General features: G+C 46.2%; 1 protein-coding gene across 3 annotated transcripts in view; it reads left to right on the top strand.

Moving 5' to 3' along the window:
- Positions 1–18,989, top strand: part of mbd4 (methyl-CpG binding domain protein 4) — a 65,297-nt gene that overhangs the window by 1,681 nt on the left and 44,627 nt on the right. For 2 of the 3 annotated variants that reach the window (XM_072472004.1, XM_072472006.1), the window contains exon 2: positions 6,997–7,061. The exons of the other annotated variant lie outside the window; for it this stretch is intronic. The gene's annotated coding sequence lies outside the window, so the exon portion shown is untranslated. The remainder of the gene's footprint in view (positions 1–6,996; positions 7,062–18,989) is intronic. 3 annotated transcript variants of the gene reach the window in all.

The following is an 18,989-nucleotide window of genomic DNA, read 5'->3' on the forward strand; positions in this document are numbered from 1 at the left end:
CCGCCCCTAGTAAATAAACAACCTGCCGGGCCCCTGGTAAATAAACACCGACCCCGGTAAATAAACACCACCCTCCGTAAATAAACAACCTGCTTGGCCCCCGGTAAATAAACAGCCTGACCCCCAGTAAATTAAAAACCTGCCCGGCCCCTGGTAAATAAACAATCTGCCCGGCCCACTGTAAATACCCCCCCCCCCCCCCCCCCCCCCGTTAATAAACAAGCTGCCCGGCCCCATGTAAATAAACAAGCTGCCCGGCCCACGGTAAATAAACAACCTGCCCGGCCCCCAATAAATAAACACTGTCCCCAGGTAAATAAACAACCTGCCCGACCTCCGATAAATAAACAACCTGCCCGGCACCAGGTAATTAAACAATGTGCCCGACCTCCGATAAAGAAACAATCTGCCCGGCCTCCGGTAAATAAACAACCTGCCTGGACCCCGGTAAATAAACAACCGTGCTGGCCCCTGGTAAATAAACACCATGCCCCGTAAATAAACACCGCCCCCCGTAAATAAACACCGGCCCTGTAAGTAAACACCGCCCCCTGTAAATAAACACCGCCCCCCGTAAATAAACACCGCCCCCGTAAATAAACACCGCCCCCCGTAAATAAACACCGCCCCCGTAAATAAACACCGCCCCCGTAAATAAACACCGCCCCACATAAATAAACACCACGCCCCGTAAATAAACACCACGCCCCCGTAAATAAACACCACGCCCCGTAAATAAACGGGCGACACAGTGGTTAGCACTGCTGCCTCACAGCACCAGGGACCCAGGTTCAATTCTGTGGTTTGCACGTTCTCCCCGTGACTGCGTGGGTTTCCTCTAGATGCCCTGGTTTCCTCCCACAGTCCAAAAATGTGTTGCTTTGGTAGATTTGCCATGCTAAATTTCCGCTTTGTGTCCAAGGGTTAGGTGGGGTTATAGGGATAGGGCGGGGAGTGGGCCTAGGTAGGGTGCTCTTTAGGTGATCGGTGTAGACTCGATGGGCCGAAAGGCCTCCTCCTGTACTGTAGGGATTCTGTGATTCTATAACTGGTTAATAGCAGGACTAGTGCAACCTTGGGTCTTAATATGTCTAGAAATCCCAGCATTCCTGTATTCACTTCCAGGCATTTTGTTATGGGTGTTTGCCCTTTTAATTAAGTGTTCCCAGATATGCGTTCAGGCATCAAAACAAGGTACTGAATTTGAAAAAAAAAGTTTTGAAAGCATATTAATAAATTATGTTAAAAATGTGTGTTGATGCACATTAGAGTACACCACTAGTTAACTAAACAAGCAACACTGATGCATCACACTTTTTCACTTTGAATTCTGAGCTACCAGTGTTTGGAATGAATGGCGTTTTGTGTCATTCAGGGGAACAGAGGTCTGGATTCTCCACTCCCCGACTCCAAAATCGCATTCAGTGACGGGGCGGAGAATCCGTTTTGACACCAATATCGGGGGCGGCGCCGGTCTTTAAATTCTCCACCCCCTGAAAAGCAGCGTACTCTAGGTATACGGCGCGCCACGTATCCAGGGTCTCAGGCCATTGCCTGAGGTCCACCCCGCGATGTTCCGTCCCCGACCAGCCGAGTTCCCGACGGCATGAGGGTCTCATGGTCTCACCCGTTGTGAACTTAACATGGCGGCTACGGACTAAGTCCGGCCCCGCCACAGTCGGGGAGGGCTGATCGGCAGGGGGAGCTTTATTCGGGGCTGGGGGCACTGGGCAGGTGGTCCAGGGCATGGGAGCGGCCGAAGAGGGGCACTACCTTTGCTATCCAGATTTGCGAGCTGAGTCCGCCATGAAGCACCGCACAGCACGCTGCAGGCCGCCACCGTGCGCATGCGCGGGCACAGAACCGGAAATGCTCAGGGCTGTATCGGCAGCTAGAGCTGCAAGCTCTACGCTGCCTCCCTGCTATCCCCCAGCAAAACAGGGAATCGGTGGCCGTTTTGCGCCACTTTACCTGGCATAAAACACCACCGTTTTCACGCCAGCGTGGGGACGTAGTCGTCCAAATATAGAATCCAGCCCAGGGTGTTTCTCAGTGAGTCAGAGGTTGATATTTAGATGTGTTTTAATGCTGACCACAGATATTGTTGCAGTGTTTCAAGCAAACAATGGCAAATGCCCCTCCATATAACTGCTGATCATATCTGAAGTGCAAGATTATGACAGGTAGACAAAGTAAAGTTGTTCCCGTTATCTCATGTACAAGGATTACGGGGATGTGAGGGTAAACATTTGCACAACACGTGGGATGATGGCCTGTAACCCGTTGCCCAAGAGAGCGGTGTATGTAGAGACAATGAATGATTTCAAAAGGAAATTGGATGAACACGAGACAGAAACCAAGTTTCAGGTCTACGGGATAGATCAAAGGACTGGGATTGATTGGGCTGCTGTACAGGGAGTTGACTTGAATTCGATGTGCTGAATGGCCTCCTTTTGTGCTGTAATGACTCTTCGGAGACTTGATGTTAGGAACCTCTGATGGCAGAGTGAACACCAAGTAGAATGACGACCATTGTAGGTAGCAGGGGGTGGGGGAATCCTTTAGCAATCCTGTAAATAACCGTAAAGACGTAGTTTTGGGAACGGAAAAATAAAATAAATAAAGTACTTGCACCTTAATCAAAACGTAATCAAAACCTCGCACCATGCGAGGTGGAACAAAAACATGTTTTCATTTAAATAACTGAAAATAAAATCCTGGAGAGGGAAACATCTTTTTGGAAAGTCATCTTTAAATGTAACGGTCTGAATGATTTTACCTGTCGGGACTTCCAGTAAATTTGTTTTTTTAAAAGATTGCTTTATTAAACTGACCAGTCAATCATTTTTGTGCCAACTTTGTCTCACATTCTGCTCTATTTTCTCAAATTTCCTTCCATCAAAACTGGACAATCAGTCTTAACACGGGTGAAGGAAACATTTTTTCAGGTCTCTGGATTTTTCTGTGATTTTTCTCCTTGGCAAATAATTTCTCTTCCCCCTTGAAATCTGCATTTTACAATTATTTTACTCCAGTGATAAGTTGAAAAGTAGATGTGATGGATCTTTTTCCCACTCAGTAAGGATAATTCTGTTCTCCTGTAGAGAATTTTGGTTGCTGTCCACTTTTAATCATTTATTGGTTGGAATCAGACTGGCTGAATGAATAACTAGAATACCCTGTTGTTGCTTTAAAGAAGAACAGTTGAATTACTTCTGTCCAAGTTTCAATTGTGAGACCAATCAGTAGCAAAAACATTTGATGTTAATCATTTAGCGTTGGGGAGGGAACAAAAGGGAAGGGAACAAAAGTAATTGGATGTGATTTTTGTCCCATTCCATCTGGGGATCCTGCAATCAAAGTTCATACAGTTTGCAGTTGCCCTGCAATCTGAGCCAGAATTTTACATTGCTCAGGCTGGCATGCGTAAAATCACGTGACCCAACATCGTCACACCCTTGCATGATATTTCAGTCGATTGGCAAAAGCGTGAGTCAGACGTGCGACCGCCAACAATCAGGAAGCCAATTAAAATTTATGAAACATCAATTAACTAGGATTTAACGTTGCCCGTCTGCCTTTACGGCTGGCGGGCTGGCTGGTTGGCCATTGATGGATCTCTGTGTCTATTCGGAACCCTGGATCTGCGCTATCCCTTCTTAGTTCCCAAATAACAGAGATTCCAGACTACTTTTTTTGCAAAGTTATTTGAAACTTTATTTGTCAACTTTTTAGTGTCTACTGGTAAACTCAATTTCAGTACAAAATTTTAGAAAGTTCCAACTAGCCCTGCAGCAAGCTAGTCAGATCGATTGTCTTTAGCAAATACAGTAGTTGAATTCAAAATACAATTATATTTCTTGGTAATTTCTTCAAATCAAGATGCACAGTACAAAAACGACGGGTGATTTAAAACAAAAGGAAATGGCGATTTTGCAAAGCAAGCAGAATAGGTTTCAGAAAATAGGTTAGAGTGATTCCGGAAAAGAAATGTTTTCTTATACCGACAACTGATCTTTTAAGGAGATTACTATCTTAAAGTGTTGCCCTCTTTACAGCTGTGATTGGCTTGAACTAATTTATAATCCACTCAATTTGCCCAAACTGTTTGTCAATTTAAGAGATCAATGATTTGGGGTAATTTTCCATAACATTGAGCGAAACACATTTCCCACCCGGACTTATCACCATGGACTGACTGGACATTACCATGGGAACAGAACTGGGACCTCAGCCCAGTTCTTTAACACAAAGGGCCTTTCTGCTATTTAACCTCGCAGTCACTAGCAGTTTACACTATGTCAGGAATAAGCGAATGACTAGGGTAAGAGTAGGACCAGTCAAGGACAGGGATGGGAAGTTGTGTGTGGAGTCTGAAGAGATAGGCGAGATACTAAATGAATATTTTTCGTCAGTATTCACTCAGGAAAAAGATAATGTTGTGGAGGAGAATGCTGAGACCCAGGCTATTAGAATAGATGGCATTGAGGTACGTAGGGAAGAGGTGTTGGCAATTCTGGACAGGCTGAAAATAGATAAGCCCCCGGGGCCTGATGGGATTTATCCTAGGATTCTCTGGGAGGCCAGGGAAGAGATTGCTGGACCTTTGGCTTTGATTTTTATGTCATCATTGGCTACAGGAATAGTGCCAGAGGACTGGAGGATAGCAAATGTGGTCCCTTTGTTCAAAAAGGGGAGCAGAGACAACCCCAGCAACTATAGACCGGTGAGCCTCACGTCTGTAGTGGGTAAAGTCTTGGAGGGGATTATAAGAGACAAGATTTATAATCATCTAGATAGGAATAATATGACCAGGGATAGTCAGCATGGCTTTGTGAAGGGTAGGTCATGCCTCACAAACTTTATCGAGTTCTTTGAGAAGGTGACTGAACAGGTAGACGAGGGTAGAGCAGTTGATGTGGTGTATATGGATTTCAGTAAAGCGTTTGATAAGGTTCCCCACGGTAGGCTATTGCAGAAAATACGGAGGCTGGGGATTGAGGGTGATTTAGAGATGTGGATCAGAAATTGGCTAGCTGAAAGAAGACAGGGGATGGGAAATGTTCAGAATGGAGTTCAGTTACAAGTGGCGTACCACAAGGATCTGTTCTGGGGCCGTTGCTGTTTGTCATTTTTATCAATGACCTAGAGGAAGGCGCAGAAGGGTGGGTGAGTAAATTTGCAGGCGACACTAAAGTTGGTGGTGTTGTCGACAGTGAGGAAGGATGTAGTAGGTTACAGAGGGATACAGATAAGCTGCAGAGCTGGGCTGAGAGGTGGCAAATGGAGTTTAATGTAGAGAAGTGTGGGGTGATTCACTTTGGAAGGAATAACAGGAATGCGGAATATTTGGCTAATGGTAAAGTTCTTGGAAGTGTGGATGAGCAGAGGGATCTAGGTGTCCATGTACATAGATCCCTGAAAGTTGCCACCCAGGTTGATAGGGTTGTGAAGAAGGCCTATGGAGTGTTGGCCTTTATTGGTAGAGGGATTGAGTTCCGGAGTCGGGAGGTCATGTTGCAGCTGTACAGAACTCTGGTACGGCCGCATTTGGAGTATTGCGTACAGTTCTGGTCACCGCATTATAGGAAGGACGTGGAGGCTTTGGAGCGGGTGCAGAGAAGATTTACCAGGATGTTGCCTGGTATGGAGGGAAAATCTTATGAGGAAAGGCTGATGGACTTGAGGTTGTTTTCGTTGGAGAGAAGAAGGTTAAGAGGAGACTTAATAGAGGCATACAAAATGATCAGGGGGTTAGATAGGGTGGACAGTGAGAGCCTTCTCCCGCGGATGGAAATGGCTGGCACGAGGGGACATAGCTTTAAACTAAGGGGTAATAAATATAGGACAGAGGTCAGAGGTAGGTTCTTTACGCAAAGAGTGGTGAGGCCGTGGAATGCCCTACCGGCAACAGTAGTGAACTCGCCAACATTGAGGGCATTTAAAAGTTTATTGGATAAGCATATGGATGATAATGGCATAGTGTAGGTTAGATGGCTTTTGTTTCGGTGCAACATCGTGGGCCGAAGGGCCTGTACTGCGCTGTATCGTTCTATGTTCTTACTCTCATGGTTAATATGAGTTAGTCAATTACTCTTATTGATTTCTTATTTAAACCTTTTATCTATCTCATCTACAGCTAACCAGAAAATCTGAATTCTATCAGCCATGCAGCCTTTATGTTTTAGCTGCAACCTTGATACAGGACAGGATGAAAGTCAAGGCTGCAATAATATTGCAGCACGGTAGCATTGTGGTTAGCACAATTGCTTCACAGCTCCAGATTCCCAGGTTCGATTCCCGTCTTGGGTCACTGTCTGTGCGGAGTCTGCACATTCTCCCCGTGTGTGCGTGGGTTTCCTCCGGGTGCTCCGGTTTCCTCCCACAGTCCAAAGATGTGAAGGTTAGGTGGATTGGCCATGATAAATTGCCCTTAGTGTTGGGTGGGGTTACTTGGTTATGGGGATAGGGTGGAGGTGTGGACCTTGGGTAGGGTGCTCTTTCCAAGAGCCAGTGCAGACTCGATGGGCCAAATGGCCTCCTTCTGCACTGTAAATTCTATGAATATTAACAAATGTGAATGGGGACTGAGGTCTGTGCATGATTGTGCTGTCTAAACACTCGTGGCATAATTTTTCCACTGATATTTATTTTCAGCAACTTCGCAGCGGCTGTCCCCCGAGGGAGCACATTGGAAGCGCCAGCCCAACTGCTCCCTTTTCTCGGGTCCTGCCCTCCCTAGCAGGGCTCAACCTTTCACAGGGTACATTTCACACTGGATGATGATTAATTAGCCAACCAGCGTAATATTACGTTAACAACATTGTGTTTCACTCCTGCCCCCACCTGTCCGTCTTCATAATATTCAAGTCCTGGTGAATGGAAAACCAACGTGATACTTTTTACATCTTACTGTGAGGTACTGCTGTGCTCAACTGCAAAAGAAACCTGGTGGCATATTGTTTCACTTGATTAAATTTATGTTATTGATTATAGGGTGCACTCAGTGATTTTCCACTTCCAAACTTTGACTTACAGTTGCTGGCCCAGATGACATTAAGGTTAGTCTCAGGTTTTAGAACAGAGCTTGTAAGTTTGATTAAAGATGTCTAATCTAGTAAATAATTCTTTGTTTATTTTTTTAAATATCATTTCCATTAGAAGTCATCTTTGCTGTTTCTTGTTCTTCTGTTGAAAAGATCTGTAGAGTTGGAGAATTTTTAACCCCTGATGATTGGTCGCTAAATTAGAAATATTAAAATTCTCAAAATTCCACCCTGGTGACAATAAGACCATAAGACATAGAAGCAGACTTAGGCCACTCGGCCCATCGAGTCTGCTCTGCCATTCAATCATGGCTGATATTTTTCTCATTCCCATTCTCCTGCCTTCTCCGCATAACCCCTGATCCCCTTATTAATCAAGAACCTATCTATCTCTGTCTTAAAAAACACTCTGATTTGGCCTCCACAGCCTTCTGCGGCAAAGAGTTCCACAGATTCACCACCCTCTGGCTGAAGATATTCCTCCTCATCTCTGTTTTAAAGGATCGTCCCTTTAGTCTGAGATTGTGTCCTCTGCTTCTAGATTTTCCTATAAGTGGAAACATCCTCTCCACGTCCACTCTATCCAGGCCTCGCAGTATCCTGTAAGTTTCAATAAGATCCCCCTCATTCATCGAAACTCCCAACGAGTACAGATCCAGAGTCCTCAACCGTTCCTCACATGACAAGCTGTCGACGTCGTCCCCCTTCTGCTGACGATTAATTCTCTGCGAAGAAGTCGACGAATGGTTGCCACCTCCGGGTGAACCCTAACAGAGACCCTCTCATGGCGAACTTAATTTTCTCCAGGCAGAGGAAGCCAGCCATGTCCGATAGCCAGGCCTCTGATTTTGGGGGCTTCCAAGTCCCTCCATGCCAGCAATATACACCTCCAGGCTACCAGGGAAGCAAAGGCCAGAACATCTGCCTCTTTCTCCTCCTGGATTCCCGGATCCTGCGACATCCCGAAAATCGCCACCTCTGGACTCATTACCACCCTCGTATTTATTACCTTGGACATGACGTCGGCAACCCCTGACAAAATCCCCCCAGCTTTGGACATGCCCACAACATGTGGACATGGTTCACTGCCCCCCACCCCCCAGTCTTTCGCACACCTGTCTTCCACCCCAAAGAATCTGCTCATCCAGGCACTGTCATGTGAGCCCAGTGAACGACCTTAAATTGGATCAGGCACATGTTGCGGTCGTGTTGACCGTACCCAGCGTGTCCGCCGAAAGTTCCTCTAACTCTCGGTCTGCGTCTCCTCCGATCCCATAACCTCTTTATATATGTCCGAGACGCTCCCTTTCCTATCCATCCTCTAGAAACCACCCTATCCTGAATCCCCCTTAGCGGCAGGAGTGGGAAGGTTGGTACCTGCTTCCGCAAAAAGTCCTGCACCTGCAGATACCGAAATGCCCCCCGGACCAGCCCCTTGAGGCCCTCAGAGCAATTGTCAGCGGCTCTATAGCCAGCACAAACAGCAGTGGGGAGAGGGAGCATCCCTGTCTCGTCCCCCGGTGCAGCCTAAAGTAGTCCAAAATCGTCCTATTCGTCCGTACACTTGCAACCAGAGCCCGGTACAGCAACCTAACCCAGTCAATAAAGCCCCGCCCAAATCCGAACCGCTCCAGCACCACCCATAAATAACCCCACTCAACCCGGTCAAAAGCTTTCTCCGCATCCATCGCGACCACTACCTCCACCTCCCTACTCTCTGGGGGCATCAGTATCACGTTTAACAGCCTCCTTACATTGGCCACCAGCTGCCTGCCCTTGACGAACCCCGTCTGATTCTCCACAATAACGTCCGGTACACAGATCTCAATCCAGGAGGCCAAACTTTTGGCCAGCAATTTGGCATCTACGTTCAACAAGGAAATCGGCCTACAGGACCCACATAGCTGTCCTGTTTCAGGATTAGCAAGATCATGGCCTGTGACATCGTCTGGGGCAGAACCCCTCTATCCCTAGCCTCGTTAAAGAGCTTCATCAGCACCGGTCTCAATGTTCCGGAGAACATTTTATAAAGCTCGACTGGGTACCCATCCGGTCCCGGGGCCTTACCCGACTTCATGGCCTTCAAACCCTCCACTATCTCTTCCAGCCCGATTGGGGCCCCCAGCCCTTCTACCAGCTCCCCGTCCACCTCGGGAAAGTCAGCCCCTCAAGGAAGTGCCTCATCCCCTCTGGCCCCACAGGGGGTTCCGACCTATACAACCTGCTATAAAAGTCCCGGAAGGCCTTACTCACTCCTGCCGAGTCCCCAACTAAGTTCCCATCCCCATCCATAATTTTCCCTATTTCTCTAGCTGCCTCCCTTTTCTGAGCTGCTGTGCAAGCATCCTGCTGGCCTTCTCGACCTGCTCGTAAATCTCTCCCCTCGCCTTTCTGAGCTGTTCCACTGCTCTCCCTGTGGTAAGCAAGCCAAATTCCGCCTGTAGCCTCCGGCGTTCCCTTAACAGCCCTGCCTCTGGAGCCTCCACATACCTCCTATCAACTTGTAGAATCTCTTTTACCAGTCGGTCCGTCTCTGCCCTAAGTCCTGTCCATGTGAGCCAGGATCGAAATCAGCTCACCTCTCACCACTGCCTTCAGCGCTTCCCAGACCAACGCTGCTGAGACCTCCCCCGTATCATTCACCTGCAGGTAGTTCAACATACAATTCCTCAGCCTCTCGTACACCGTTTTGTCCGCCAATAGCCCAAAGTCCAACCTCCACTGCGGGTGCTGTTTGCTATCCATACTAACCTGCAGGTCCACCCAGTGCGGAGCATGGTCCGAGATCGTGATCGCCGAGTACACCGTGTCCACCAGCCCAGCCAGTAGGGCCCTCCCCATGACAAAGAAATCGATCCGAGAGTACACCTTATGTCCGTGGGAGTAAAAAGAAAATTCCTTCGCCCTCGGCTGCCTAAATCTCCATGGATATCCCCCCCCCCCCCATCTGCTCCATGAACCCTTTTCAGCTCCTTTGCCATTGCTGGCACCCTGCCGTTCTCGAGCATGACCGATCCAGGCCGGGATCAATAACTGTATTAAAATCCCCTCCCATGAACAGCTTGTGCGAGTCCAGGTCCGGAATCTTCCCTAGCACCCTCTTTATAAAATCCCTGTCATCCCAATTTGGCGCATATACATTAACCAGCACTACCTTCATCCCCTGCAGCTTACCACTGACCATGATATATCGACCTCCCACATCCGAGACTGTACTTCCCATCTCAAATGTCACCCGCTTATTAACCAAGATCGCAACCCCTCTAGTCTTTGTATCCAGCCCCGAGTGAAAAACCTGACTGATCCAGCCTTTCCTCAACCTGACCTGGTCCACTAATAACCACGTCCGCCTTAAGTCCCCTCAGGTTTTTCGAACATACCCGCCACATATGGCCCAGCGCCTGCTCCCTCAGCCCCCTCCGGAAGCCCGACAATTCTTAAGTTCTGCCAGCGGGACCGATTCTCAAGGTCCTCCACCTTCTCCAGTAGCCTTGTCTGCTGGTCCCGAAGCATCCCCATCTCCAGCTCCACCGCTGTTTGATGCTCCTTCTGCTCAGCCAGTGCCTTCTCAACCTTCTGGATCGCCTGATCCTGGGCGTCCAATCTATGCTCTAGGCGATCGATCGATTCTTTAATCGGGTCCAAACATTCCCGCTTCTGCTTAGCAAAACCATCCTGGATGGCCTGCATCACCTGCTCCGTTGGTCGCTGCGCCGCCACCCCAGGGGTCCGATCCTCGGCCATACTGTCTCCCGCTGCAGCTTCAACACAGCTCTTGGCTAACTTATTTCTGCCTTTTCGTGCACTTCTGGTTCTTTGCTTCATACACTAATACGTGGAAACGGTGCCCAATTACCTCAGCCTTCGAATCCACCATTTAAAACCAGAAAAAAGTCCGGGGGAAAGGTCCAAAAATCCGACCAGAGCGGGAGCCACCAAATGTGCGACTTACTCCTTCATAGCCGCCACTGGAAGTCGTATTCTAGCCCTCTTGACATGAATGCTAACATTGCATTTGCCTTCCTAACTGCCGACTGAACCTGAACTCCCAAGTCCCTTTGTGCTTCTGATTTCCTAAGCATTTCCCCATTTAGAAAATAGACTATGCCTAAATTCCTTCTTCCAAAGTGCATAGAACATAGAACATACAGTGCAGAAGGAGGCCATTCGGCCCATCGAGTCTGCACCGACCCACTTAAGCCCTCACTTCCACCCTATCCCCGTAACCCAATACCCCCTCCTAACCTTTTTTGGTCACGAAGGGCAATTTAGTATGTCCAATCCACCTAACCTGCACGTCTTTGGACTGTGGGAGGAAACCGGAGCACCCGGAGGAAACCCACGCAGACACGGGGAGAACGTGCAGACTCCACACAGACAGTGACCCAGCGGGGAATCGAACCTGGGACCCTGGCGCTGTGAAACCACAGTGCTATTCACTTGTGCTACCGTGCTGCCCCCTCACACTTTTCCACATTGTGGAAAACAATGGGGAATGGCCGCAGAGATCCCGGGAGACTAATTGGTCACTTGAATCTTTTAAGATGGCTCCGTGCCTCCATGTCAGCAGCATTTTAATTTTAACTCCTGGAGGTCGGGCTTCCCAATTCTCACAGATAAAGGAAAATGTGAATTTATTGGAATTGTGCCTTTTTTACACTGCACGTGGACCTGGGGGAGCGCCGTGTTTCCTGAAAGTTCACAAAGCTTACCTTCTACGGAACGAACACCCCGACCCGATCAGACACACTTGCCTGATCAGTCAACTGGCCCTCGCCAATCGGTTCGCCCCCACCCCACCGCCCGATCAGTCACTCCCGCCCGATCAGTTCCATTTGCCTTCCTTATTACCTGCTGTACCTGCATGCTACTTTTCTGTAGTTCATGCATGAGGACACCCAGATCCCTCTGCACCAAAGCACTCTGAATTTTCTCTCCATTTAGATAAGTTACCTTTCCATTTTTCCAACCAAAATGGATAAACTCACACTTATCCACGTTAACCTCCCACATGCCACATTTTAACCCACTCTCTTGACCTATCTATATCCATTTGTAAATTTCTTATTTCCTCATTGCAACTTGCTTATCTGCCTATTTTAGTGTAATCTGCAAATCTGGCTACAGTACCTCCTATCTCTACATCCAAGTCATTAATTTATATTGTAAATAATTGGGGCCCGAACACCGAACTCTGTGGCACCCCAATAGTTGCATCTTTTGCCAACCAGGAAAAGACCCATTTATTCCAACTCTGCCTTCTGTCGGTTAGCCAGGCTTCTATCCAAGTGAATAAATTACCCCTAATCCTGTGTGATCTTGCCTTGTAACATCTTATCAAATGTCTTCTGGAAGTCCAGATATCCTACATCTACAGGATGCCCATTATCCAATCGGCTTCTTATATCTTCGAAGAGCTCTAGCAAATTAGTCAAACGCGGTTTACCCTTCATAAAACCATGCTGGCTGTGATGGATTGTGTTTTGATTTTCTAAATGTCCTGTTATTACTTCCTTAATAATGGATTCTAACTATTTCCCAATGGCAGATGTTAAACTAACTGGTCTATAGTTTCCTACCTTCTGCCTCCCTTTTTGATTAGCATTTTTCCAATCCACTGGAACGTTTCCCACAACCATGGAATTTTGCAATATTGGAACCAGTGGATTCACTAGCTCCGCTGATCTGCTGCCACTTCCTTTAAGATCCTAGGATGTAAGCCATCAGGCCCTGGGGACATCTCTGCCATCAATCCCAGTAGTTTGTTTAGTACTTTTTCCTATTAATGATGATTGTTCTAAGTTCCTCCCTTTCTATTACCTCTGCATTACCTGTTACTATTGGGATGGTACTAGTGTCCTCTATCGTGAAAACTGAGGTAAAATATTTACTTTGTGTCTCTGCCATTTCTGTGTTCCCCACTTTTAACACCCCCCCGATTCTCTAAGGGACCAACATTTACTTTAGCTACTCATATATACTTATAGAAGCTTTTGCTATCTTTTTTTATATTTTACATTTGTTTTCTTTCATAATTTAGCTTTGCTTTTTTAATTACTTATTTAGTTACCCTTTTTTGACCTTTAAATGCTATCTTTAACTTTCTTGCTTAGCCATGGATGATTTTTCGTCCTCTTACAATCTTTCTTCCTCTCTGGAATATATTTTAGTTAGGCGGAATTAAATATCTCCATTAAACAACTACCACTGCTCTTCAACTGTACTATTTTATGGCCTTCCTAGTTACCCTTTTTTGACCTTTAAATGCTATCTTTAACTTTCTTGCTTAGCCATGGATGATTTTTCGTCCTCTTACAATCTTTCTTCCTCTCTGGAATATATTTTAGTTAGGCGGAATTAAATATCTCCATTAAACAACTACCACTGCTCTTCAACTGTACTATTTTATAGCCTTCCTGTCCAGTCCACTAGGACCAAATCTGTCCTCATGCCGACGTAATTACCTTTGTTTAACTCCAGAGCATTCATGTGGGACTCTAGTTTTTCACCCTCAAATTGAGTTTGAAATTCTAACATGCTATGATCACTCTTTCCCAGAGGATCCCTAACTGAGGTCATTAATTCCTCCTCATTACATGGTACAAAATCCAGAATAGCCTGCTTCCTGGTTGGTTCTACAATATACTGCTCCAAGAAAAGATCTCTAAGACATTCAATGAACTCTCCCTCGAGGCTACCCTTGTCAATTTGATGAATTTGTTCTATATACAGATTAAAATCGCTCATAATTATTGTCGTACCTTTCTTATGAGCCTCCAATATTTCCTGGTTTATACTGTGTCCCACTGCAGAACTATTGTTGGGGTCCAATAGATTACTCCCACCAGGGACTTCTTTCCTTTGCTTTTTCTTATTTCTGCGCAGATTGATTCCACATCTTGACATCCAGTGCCTATATTCTTTCTCACTACAGCACTGGTCCCTTCCTTTACTAGCAACGCTTCACTACCTCCTTTTCCTTTCTGTCTATCCTTCTGAAATACTGAGTACGCGAGGATATTCAGCTCCTAGACCTGGTCTCCTTGTAGCCATGTCTCAATAATCGCCACCAAATCATACTTTGTCTCTATTTGAGCTGTTGACTCATTAATTTTGTTCCAAATGATTTGTGCAGTCAGACACAAAGCCTTTAAGTTTGTTCTACTATCAAATTGCCCTCTTGTCTCATTCCTTGGTGCAATATGACATTTAGACGTTTTGTCCCTTCCTTTTATTTTCTGGTAACAATCCACCTCAGCACTAACCTGTACTCTTTAACTTTGATTTTCTAATTTTTCATGCAACTGAACCCCCTCCCCCACACTATTTAGTTTAAGGCCCTGTCTACAGCCCTAGTTATGCGATTCGCCAGGACTCTGGTCCCAGCATGATTCAAATAAAGACTGTCCCATTGGAACAGCTCCCTCCTTCCCCAGTACTAGTGTCAATTGTCCATGAATTCTAACTACTTTAACTTTGTTGACCCTGTGCCAATTAGCTCGTGTCTCATGTCATAATCCGGAGATTATTACCTTTTTACAAAAGAACTAAGAGCAGGAGTAGGCCATCTGGCCCCTCGAGCCTGCTCCGCCATTCAATGAGATCATGGCTGATCTTTTGTGGACCCAGCTCCACTTTCCGGCACGAACACCATAATCCTTAACCCTTTATTCTTCAAAAAACTATCTATCCTTATCTTAAAAACATTTAATGAAGGAGTCTCAACTGCTTCACTGGGCAAGGAATTCCATAGAATCACAACCCTTTGGGTGAAGAAGTTCCTCCTAAACTTAGTCCTAAATCTACTTCCCCTTATTTTGAGGTCATGCCCTCTAGTTCTGCTTTCACCCGCCAGTGGAAACAACCTGCCCGCATCTATCCTATCTATTCCCTTCATAATTTTATATGTTTCTATAAGATCCCCCCCGCATCCTTCTAAATTCCAACGAGTACAGTCCAAGTCTACTCAACCTCTCCTCGTAATCCAACCCCTTCAGCTCTGGGATTAACCTCGTGAATCTCCTCTGCACACCCTCCAGCGCCAGTACGTCCTTTCTCATGTAAGGAGACCAAAACTGAACACAATACTCCAGGTGTGGCCTCATTAACACCTTATACAATTGCAGCATAACCTCCCTAGTCTTAAACTCCATCCCTCTAGCAATGAAGGACAAAACTCCATTTGCCTTCTTGATGACCTGTTACAGCACCTGTAAACCAACTTTTTGCGACTCATGCACACGCACACCCAGGTCTCTGCACAGCAGCATGTTTTAATATTTTATTTAAATAATAATCCCTTTTGCTGTTATTCCTACCAAAATGGATAACCTCACATTTGTCAACATTGTATTCCATCTGCCAGACCCTAGCCCATTCACTTAACCTATCCAAATCCCTCTGCAGCCTTCCGGTATCCTCTGTACTTTTTGCTTTACCACTCATCTTAGTGTCGTCTGCAAACTTGGACACATTGCACTTGGTCCCCAACTCCAAATCATCTATGTAAATTGTGAACAATTGTGGGCCCAACACTGATCCCTGAGGGACACCACTAGCTACTGATTGCCAACCAAAGAAACACCCCACTCTTTGCTTTCTATTAATTAACCAATCCTCTATTTATGCTACTACTTTACCCTTGATGCCATGCACCTTTATCTTTATAAAGAACAAAGAAAAATTACAGCACAGGAACAGGCCCTTCGGCCCTCCAAACCTGCGCCTATCCCGATCCTCTATCTAAAACTGTCGCCTATTTTCTAAGGATCTGCATCCCTCTGCTCGCTGCCCATTCATCTATCTGTCTAGATACATCTTAAATAACGCTATCGTGCCCGCCTCTACCACCTCCGTCGGCAATGCGTTCCAGGCACCCACCACCGTCTGCGTAAAGAACTTTCCACGCATTTCTCCCTTAAATTTTTCCCCTCCCACCTTGAACCCATGACCCCTAGTAATTGAGTCCCTCACTCTGGGAAAAAGCGTCTTGCTATCCACCCTGTCTATACCTCTCATGATTTTCTAGACCTCAATTAGGTCCCCCCTCAACCTCCGTGTTTCTAATGAAAATAATCCAAATCTACTCAACCTCTCTTCATAGATAGCGCCCTCCATACCAGGCAACATCCTGGTGAACCTCCTCTGCACCTTCTCCAAAGCATCCACATCCTTTGGGTAATGTGGCGACCAGAACTGCACGCAGTATTCCAAATGTGGCCGAACCAAAGTCTTATTCAACTGTAACATGACCTGCCAACTCTTGTACTCAATACCCCTTCCAATGAAGGAAAGCATGCATATGCCTTCTTGACCGCTCTATCGACCTGCGCAGCCACGTTCAGGGTACAATGGACCTGAACACCCAGATCTATCTGTACATCAATTTTCCCCAGGGCTTTTTCATTTACCGTATAGTTCGCTCTTGAATTGGATATTCCAAAATGCATCACCTTGCATTTGCCCGGATTGAACTCCATCTGCCATTTCTCCGCCCAACTTGATTCCTCGTTTCAGATTGGACCTACATTCCCGATATTCTTCCAAAGCTTCGTCTGCCTTCAGTCGCCTAGACCTTATGTATGCTTCCTTTTTCCTCTTAGCTAGTCTCACAATTTCACCTGTCATCCATGGTTCCCTAATCTTGCCATTTCTATCCCTCATTTTCACAGGGACATGTCTGTCTGTCCTGCACTCTAATCAACCTCTCTTTAAAAGCCTCCCACATATCAAATGTGGATTTACCTTCAAACAGCTGCTCCCAATCCACATTCCCCAGCACCTGCCAAATTTTGGTATAGTTGGCCTTCCCCCAATTTAGCACTCTTCCTTTAGGACCACTCTCGTCTTTGTCCATGAGTATTCTAAATCTTACGGAATTATGATCACTATTCCCAAAGTAATCCCCGACTGAAACTTCAACCACCTGGCCGGGCTAATTCCCCAACACCAGGTCCAGTATGGCCCCTTCCCGAGTTGGACTATTTACATACTGCTCTAGAAAACCCTCCTGGATGCTCCTTACAAATTCTGCTCCATCTAGACCTCTGACACTAAGTGTATCCCAGTCAATGTTGGGAAAATTAAAATCTATCACCACCACCCTGGTGCTCCTCCATCTTTCCATAATCTGTTTACATATTTGTACCTCTATCTCACGCTCCCACTCCAAGTTCCTCTGCAGCCCAGATGCCCAATCAGTTCATCCTCGCCTGATCGGACAGCCCCTCCGCCCCCCCCTCCAAACCAGTCACCCCTGGCACCTTGTCAAAAGCTTTCTGGAAATCCAGATATACTACATCCATTGGCTCCCCGTTATCTACCGCACTGGTAATGTCCTCAGAAAATTCCACTAATTAGTTAGGCACGACCTGCCCTTTATGAACCCATGCTGCGTCGGTCCAATGGGACAATTTCCATCCAGATGCCTCGCTATTTCTTCCTTTTGGTTCTGCTTTTTAAACTAGTTCCTAGTTGCTCACATTCACTCAGCAGAACCTCTATCCTTGTTTTACCTTTGCCGTTGGTACCTACGTGGACCACAACAACTGGATCTTTCCCCTCCCACTCTCAAGTTCCTCTGCACCCAGATGCCCGATCAGTTCATCCTCGCCTGGTCGGACAGCCCCTCCGCCCCCCTCCAAACCAGTCACCCCTGCCTGATCAGTCACGCATGTTTCCACAATATCTGATTCACCCACCCCACCCTCAAGATGTCCAATTGAAACCGCTCCATGATGTGTGACCCAATATCCTCCCTCTGCCCATAGACAATAATGCCAGACTTATCTGACATACACTTCCCGCTTGCTTTCCCATCGGCTATAAACCTGACAGCTTGTCAGGTGGGAATCTGTTGGAAACATTTTGACAAAACCATTCTTTTCCACTCAAACATCAAGAAGATGTTTGAAACCCAAATCATAATTAGTATGTCATACTTTTGTTTTCATTCCATTCCAATTATTTGCATCCATACCCCTCCCTCCACACAATTCTCCCTCTTTATCCCAAGTCTTCTTAGATTTACTGGAGATTTGATTGAGATGTTAAAAATCATGATGGCGCTGGGCAGAGTAGTGAGAAACTGTTAACCTGCTCGTAAAAGAATCAAGAACGAGAGGGCACGGATTTAAAGTGATTTGCAATGGAAGCAAATGTGATAGGAGAAAAAGCGTTTTCACACAGTGAATGATTGCGGTCTGGAATGCACTGACGAAGTGTAGGAGAGGCAAGTTCAATCGAGACCGTTAAGAGGGTATTAGATGATTATGTGAATAGAAAAAAATGTGCAGGGGTGTGGGAAAAAGACAGGGGAAAAAGATAGTACGTCATGATGCTCATTTGGAGAGCTGGTGCAGACAAAATAGTGTTACAACAGTCTGGCCAGTGCGCGGTCAATTCCAGCCCAATTGACCTGGAGTAGCAACACGGTTGAAATTAACTTTTTATTTTAAAATACATAAGGTCTTTGGCTGCCTAAAGAGTTAGACCTCACCTGAAATACTGTGAACAGCTTTGACCACCTTATCTACGGAACAATATACTGCCATTGGATGCAGTCCAGAGAAGGTTCTCTTGGTTGATCCTAGATATGGAGAGGTTAAGTAGGTTGGACCTGTACTCATTGGAGTTTAGAAGACTGAGAGGCGACCTTATTGAGACATATAGGATTCTCAGGGGACTTGACAGGGTAAATGCTGAGAGAATGTTCCCCTGGTGGGAGAGTCTGGGACCCGAGGGCATAATCAAAGTAAGGGCCACCCATTTAAGACAGAAATTAGGAGGAATTTCTTCTCTCCGAGGGTATCTGCGGAATTCTTCACCACAGAGGGCTGTAGAGGTTTGGTCATTAAGTATGTTTGAGACGATAGCTGATCAGAGTGGACGATAGTGATGGTAGTAGAGGCATTAGAGGGGAAGTAGATGGTTCGAGTGAAAGTG

Source organism: Scyliorhinus torazame, chromosome 13 (assembly GCF_047496885.1).
Source record: "Scyliorhinus torazame isolate Kashiwa2021f chromosome 13, sScyTor2.1, whole genome shotgun sequence".
NCBI lineage: Eukaryota > Metazoa > Chordata > Chondrichthyes > Carcharhiniformes > Scyliorhinidae > Scyliorhinus > Scyliorhinus torazame.